This window comes from Oenanthe melanoleuca, chromosome 6, assembly GCF_029582105.1.
Source record: "Oenanthe melanoleuca isolate GR-GAL-2019-014 chromosome 6, OMel1.0, whole genome shotgun sequence".
Lineage (NCBI taxonomy): Eukaryota > Metazoa > Chordata > Aves > Passeriformes > Muscicapidae > Oenanthe > Oenanthe melanoleuca.
Window position 1 is genome coordinate 4,259,177 of NC_079340.1, and position 7,408 is coordinate 4,266,584.

Sequence of the window (7,408 nt, forward strand, 5' to 3'; positions counted from 1 at the left end):
GACACTCAAATTTTTTTCAGTTAAACTTCCAGAAATTTAAGTAAAATACTGAAAATGTCACCTCAATATTAATTGTCTGAAAAAGTGAAATTCACAAAGACAAGTGAGAGAATTCAAAATTGTAAGAAATTCTTTTGGTTGTTACTTCAGCAAGAAGCAGGACAATAGAGGAAAAAATATAATTAATTTACCAAAGTAACTTACATTTGTATTCAACTAGCCATCCTAGGCATCAGAAAAGAGCTGACTGGGAAGCAAGGAGGTAAAAAACAATGGAGTCAAATTCTCTAAATCATCCCCAGGAGACCAGCAGTTACACTGAATTTTTCATTAGTGATCTAAAACTTAACTATAGTAAGACATAACCATTCCTAACATACCTATAGCTGTTACTGCTTTTTAGGTAGAGACTAATAAACCACTCATGTTCCTTATAACCCCTCTCCTGAAGTGAGTTAAGAGGTCAGTGGGTTAATTTGTGATTAGGGAAGATGAACTCCAGCTGAAGTTACCAGATGTTACCAGCTCTGCAAAGTTATCAAGAGCACCCAAGAAATGACTGAAGAAGAGAGATGTCTTCTAGTCAGAAAATGGGGTTGAAACAGGGAGTGGCTATTCTGTACAAATTATTGAGAAAAAAAGAATTAAGTGATTTAAGTTAAGAAATAATAAAGAGGTTGAGCTGGCCAAGGATAACACAGGCTAGACATCAGATATTGTCCTGACAAATGTTTTGTAACATATAATTGAGAATTCCTCAGGTCTTCCAAAATCTGGCAATTTCTTCTGCTTCGAGAAAAAGTGCAGTTTTAAATTCTTTCTTGAAGAGTTGCTAAAAGCTTCAACAAAAAGCTTTTATGATCTAATTATATCCAGGCCTGCTTGAAATGAGGTAAAATGCACTTCTAGATATAATTGAATTAAGACATATGCATGAATATGAATTAAGAATATGAGTAAGGATACCATTCATCCCTAGACAGAGAGGATTGCAGAGCTACAGCCAGGGAAAAGTAAAAACAACATCTCAATTTGACAGCTATGAAAATCCCTACTAACCTTTGGAAACCCAACTGAAAAAGATTTGTTTGCACCTCATCAAGTACCTAGCAGTTACTAGGAGCTGAATGTCTCCACTGCAGCATCTTCTGGCCTTTGTTAGCAGCATTCCTGGTTGGATTGTTAATGCCTCCTGCCCTTCAGTCTTGGGAAAGTTAAAGCACAGAGCGCTTCACATCAAAACGTTAAAGCTGATATCTGAGCTGCCACAAAGCAAGGACTGCACTGCTCAGGTATCGCTTACCTGCATTGGGCTCGATAATTGGAACTTGGTACTCCTATAGTACCTTCCACAGAGAGCAATCCTCATTAACCCTGCCCAAACCACACAGAAAATTTCAAGAACTGCAGAGGTTCTGTGGTATTGTCTCCCTTTGCTAAAGGTCAGACAAAAGCAGCCTTGGACGAACCGACACAAGCCCCACAAGAGACTCCAGGATTAATGACCCCTGCATGCCTAAGTCTGCTCCCCCTGCAGCAACTGCAAACAGCAAAGGGATTTCCTGATCAAAACCAATGCCCCGAGTGAAAGCTGAGGAGTTGGAGGGCAGCAGTCAGTACCCGGAGCAGAAATTTAATCCGACCCACAATTGTGATGCTGGTGGGTGTATTCTGCAATCACATTTCAGGGAACTTTTCGTGGCAAACTTGCATTAAGAGCACTCGATAATCCCCAGCTGTACTTTCTGTGTAGACCAAGCCCTTATTGCAGCCTGGTCTCCTTAGATTGCAGAGGTTACTAGAACAGTCTATTGCAAATGTACTAATTGCAGGTAGCAAATGAAAATCATGGATAAGTATTCACCAGTGTGATGTAGTTAGAATAATTAGATATTGAGGGTAGCAACTTGAATGTATCTGAGCCTGATTCCTTCTTAGATATTTCATCATGATATTTAGACATGATATATTTAGATATTTCATGTCTACTTTTATAAATTTTTTGAAAAGGTTTAAAAGATCACTTTGTAGGGTTTTTTTTGTTGTTGTTTTTTTGTTGTTGTTTTTGTTGTTTTTTGTCCCCCCACCCCGTTGTGTGTGTGAACATTTCAGAGAATCTAAGACTAAAAGCAGCTGCTGACTTCAGACGATCACATGGGCATTGGGTACACAGTGCCTGCCCTGTCACCCCACCCACAGTGCCTGAGCCCTCCACCTTTACCTTCTCCAGCAGCAGCAGCACGTTCTGCAGCTCTTTCTCAGAGGAGTCTTTGTGCTGACTCAATCCATAGCATCCAGCCCCAGCGCTTTTTCCAGTGCATGATGCTTGGCTTAAAACGTCCACGAAGAAGGAAACTAATTCACTCTTCCCCTAGTTATGAATGCACCTTCCAGTTCATTTCACTCCCAGGCTCCAGACACATTATATCCAGCCAATTCTTCCAGGAAACATTACTTGCAACAAAACACCGGAACCAACCGGCACACCTGCTTCCTACCACATTTTTCCTAAACACCGAGAGCCCAGTCTACCTTGCAGAGGACTCACCAGGTCACCAGTCACTCGGCTGCAAACCAGGATATCAGCAAACCTGACTTGCCCCAGTGTCCGACTGATGGGGAAGCTGTGCCTTTGGAGAAAGCTGTGCTGGTGATGCTCGGCTTGCTCGCCACTTTTCTGCCAGCCTGGCTACAGAATTTTTGCCTGCCAGGATGGCCAATCTCAAAATGCCAGAGGCAGGAGTTAACCTGCCCTGAGAGAGTGGTTTGGTACTTCAGCTGAAGAGGCCCTGACAGCAGCTCAGGCTACTCTGCTTGACTCAGCCGGCAGCTCCACAAAACACAGGATGTCACCATCGGGATCGCACACGCAGGCAGCAACGCAGATAGGAAACAGCCAAGATGGAAGCAAATCAATTCAGTGACACCGGAGGGCTCCAGCACCGGCTCTGTGCCTCTGCCACTCTGGCCGAGCCTTGCCCCAGCTCTCCGCCCCTGTCCCTGCTGCTCGTAGCTCCAGGGCGGGGCACTCTCCCTCCCGAAAATCCCACTCCGGGTTTGAGGAACCTGCCTCTGTTTTGCACTAAGATTTCACTGGGACAAAAGACTCCCTCCCCCTTCTCCCCCAGGATCAGGCTCTTGCCCTGTCTCAGGTTACACTTCCACGAAGGGAGGGCTGGCAGAGCAAAGGAGGCACCAGCACAGGCCCCGCTCCAGCCCTGCCCTGCACGCTGCTCACAGTCACTTGCACAGGTTGTTCTTATTCTGCAGAGCTCTGCATCCTCTCATCCACCCTGCAAAACCCTGGACAGACAAGGTAAGGCCATAGCTTGCTTTAGAACCTGGTGCTCACAGAAGGATCTGGTGTCTAATTCAGTGCACTATTTAGGGAATTCTTGTAGGTTCTTAAATTCCATGCTGCATTAGAATAATTTTTTCAACTGTCTTCATTGAAAATAAGACCTAAAGTGGATTAACCTTCCTTTTCTTTAAAGGGTGAAGTAGATCACATTAATTCACTGCTCAGAACATCATCTGCACAGCCACCTCTTATGAATCCTCCACATACTGAGCCACTGTTACCCAAAAGTCACACTATAGAAATTCTGATTTTGTCCATGGACCACCAATATTGTATACCATGATCCTCACAAGTCCCCTTTTGTACTCTCTATAACTACATACCCAAATCACAAGACTGGAAATGCTGACTTCACATTCCTTACAAGTATATTACTGGATCCCATGGATGGTCTGAGAATTATAGATGTGCTGCCATCCTTACATGTCCCAGTACTAACAGTCACTTATTTCTCCTCTCCTTGTTATAATGAAAATATCACACCCACCCCCCAAGAAAAAAAAAGTAGTTCTTAGCTTGATTTCAGGAAGAACACTAAGACAGAAAAATCAAATTCAATATTGGTAAGCAGCTAATCTGTATTTTCATCTCTTCAGTCAAATTATAGTATGGCTTTCTTGTATCAGAGGGGTTACTTGACAAAGGCAACATTATTTAGGAATACCTGAAGTTACTTTTGGAAACCCTTCCCCAAGATTTTACAACTCGTACCATGAATGTTCTAATAGTTACATTTAATGTTGTGTATTTAATGAAGTATGTAACTCACCTGAATAGTGCTTTGATAAAACTAGACATGAGGGGACTGAAAAGCTGAAAAAAGCTAGAAGTTTTTTATGGGAGATGCAGAACACCTCTTGTGAAACAGACAGGAATCTTTCCAGCTGCTTAAGAGAACTTCCAGAATTCTATTGTTTCTTACTGAGTGTGCGAGCTGCAAGTGTAACAGTGCATCTTCCCAGCGTGTACCTGATACTTAGAGGGAAAACTGCCTGCTCTCCTTTAACTTGTCCTCTGCACACATGCAGTGGACTGTTTTACAGCAAAGCAAGGTTGGTCTGTGAGACAAGTGTGGTTTTGAGACCAGCATTGCAAGGTACTTCTGCCTCCAGCTGCTCATTTCTACAAAACATGTGGTAGCAATTTCTGCTTCTTTAGATGCTGATCTGCTGTCTACAGTCCAGCCCTGCTAAAAATGGGCCAAAAATAAAGGCTGCAATCCTCAGCTGTCTCTGCCCCTTGCATGATAAAACAGGAATGTAACTGGATGATATTGTGTCAGGAAAATCAAAAAGATTTAAGCAATACAGGGAGAAACTCCTGACTAACACTCAAATCCTGCATACCATGAAAAAAGTTGCAATGAAGTAATAAAGCAAATTAGTACTTGAAGAATATCTGCTGAAAAGCAGAGTGGGGAGATTGCAGACTGGGATTCCTTGTGGTTTTTCCTCCTCACCACTCTTCCCCTCTACCCAGCTGTTTGTAGTAAAATGTGAATAGCAACTCAGTAAACAGCATCTTTCACTTGTGTCCCTCAGTAGGCTGAGGGAAAAGTAACCTGGGAATCAATTTCCTATCAGAACACCTGGCATTGGGAATCTGTCACCTTGGCTGGAATCCAGCTCAGGAAATTTCTACAGACAAATATCCAACTGCAGCATGCAACAAACAGATCTACTCAGCAGCATTATTCTGCTGTCCTTTAAGAGAAGAATAGAGAGAGCTGAACAAATATTTGACTATATATAACTTGCAACATTATTAAATCACACCTGCAAAGGTACTGGTTCTTACACCTGCTGTGGGGCACCTGATCCAAATCCTCAAACCAGTCAGAATTCACTTGTTAGAGACAATTTAAAACCAGGATAAGAAAGTAGGATACAAGAAATCAAAAGCAGTATCACATTTTCAAGACCAGTTCAGGTATTAGATACCTAGAAATTCAAAAGCAACATTCCAAAACACAATTACACTGCTACCAAACACACAACGTCTGCTGAGATTTGGTGTGTTCCAAAGCTCTAGTTTACACTCTGGATTGTGACACTGTGGATTATATGGAATAAAGAAGGGAAATTGGTTTCACTTGAAAGCAATGCATTTTGTTATTCAAGCTTTTTACTATAACAACTTTTGTGCAATACATCAATGAAACCCAATATGCAGAAACATAAAAGCTTGTTGGGAAACCATTGGCAGTTTCAATAGCTGGCTAAAAGGATCCATTATTTATGGCAGCTTTATTGTCCATGGCAATATGCAAGTCCCAGAATTTCTGCTTGACCCACTTCTGCTTTCTGGAAGATATCAGTGTATCCAGAAGTGTAATGACTATGCTACCTACATATTTTGCAATCTATTGCTGGCTGTAAGACTCAGTCACTCAAAATGAATGATTTTATCTTTTATATTTTAAAATAGAAACTGCACTGAACAAATGTATTCAAGGTAAGAACCTGACCTGGGTACACAAACAGTACAGAAAAGCAAGAGAAAAAACACATTTTATGCACATTCCTGACAAAATTATCAGTGAAAGTTAACTGTTACATAAGTGCAAACATATTCACACAGCACATTACTCAGCAGAAAGATGGACTGGAAGCCATTCCTCTCTCTCAAATCAGTTAAACATTGAAAAAGAAGTTATGTTAAAGGACTAGGCTTTATAATGCTAGATACTGACAGAACTCAACTGTAAAAGCTGGATCTGTGGAAACCCCCAGACACCAGAGAGAGAATTCCAACTTCTCCATTGTACACTCAGAGCATTCCAGACTGAGGCAGAGGACATGGGACAAACCAAAAACTGGGAAGTGACTCTGCAGTCCAGGAGTCCTTCTGCAGAAGAGCCTGGGCATCAAGCACTGGGTAACTCAAAAAAACCCTGGGTGTCTTCATGGTGGCACAAGATGCAGCAGTGCTGGCAGCAGCCCCATTTCCTGCATGCAATCCTCAGCATTACAGAGAGCTGGCAAAACCTCACCAGTGCCAGTTTCTACATAGCAATGAAAATACACTCCTGTGTCTTTCCACTGCCCTAGCAAAAGCAAAGGGGCCTCAGGAGAGCCTGTGCTACTCTAGATCAGTGTGCATGCACATAGCACTTGGATCTTTCTTCCCAGCCTCATTCATAGACATCCACAGGGCTGAATATAATTTTGTAAGGGTTAAACTCATTAACTTGCCCTCATTAGACAAAATAGCAAAGAGGAGGGACATAAATCTGTGAACAGAGATCAGATTCCATTTATGTCACTGCTGTAGCAGGGCCTTCTCTACAGAACAAAGCAGTTCAAGATTTACTACTTTCTGCAGAGCATCTGAGATGATTTAAGAAGTCCAAATTAGTGGGATGCCAAGGCTCACTTTCAGCAGCCTTTTGCCAGGAACTGGGACATAACAAACAACTCAGAAGTGCAAAGACCATAAGGTGGGAAATGCAGACATAATACAGAAACTTTGTTCATAAATCAAAACAGATAAAAGATTGCTTCTCCTAACCTCCATTACTGATACTCTATTCAAATTTCCTTAGAATTAGTTACATTTCTGGGAATAATACTAAGAAGCTTTAGCTGATAGACAGCATCAGTGTGGGTCATATACAGAACCTTGTGCTGTTTGGCCCAGCAAGTCACTCAGTCTGTAAGAGGTGCCTGTTCTTCCTCAGATTATTTGTGCTGCAGGAGACTGGTCAAGCTCTGTGAAGGTTGTAAAACTTCTCCTTGTTTTTTTTTTCCTTTATTCTTTATCCATTTAATTTCCTTTCCAACATAAATGCAGACTGTACATAGCATCTGAAACACTATTATATCAAATCAATATAGAGAGAGGTTACAGTCATTCTAACAAATATTTTTTTCTTAAATATTGTAAAAATCTGTATCACCTAGCAATTGTCTCACAGGGCCCCTCACTAAAGAACAAGATGAGGAGGCCTGCTTGTTTTAAGAACTGCTTTCAGCTCAGCAGTTTAAGGTAAAAATACCCAAGCAAAATATTTCAGACGTTTCAGTGTGCCTAAAATGTCATTATCTT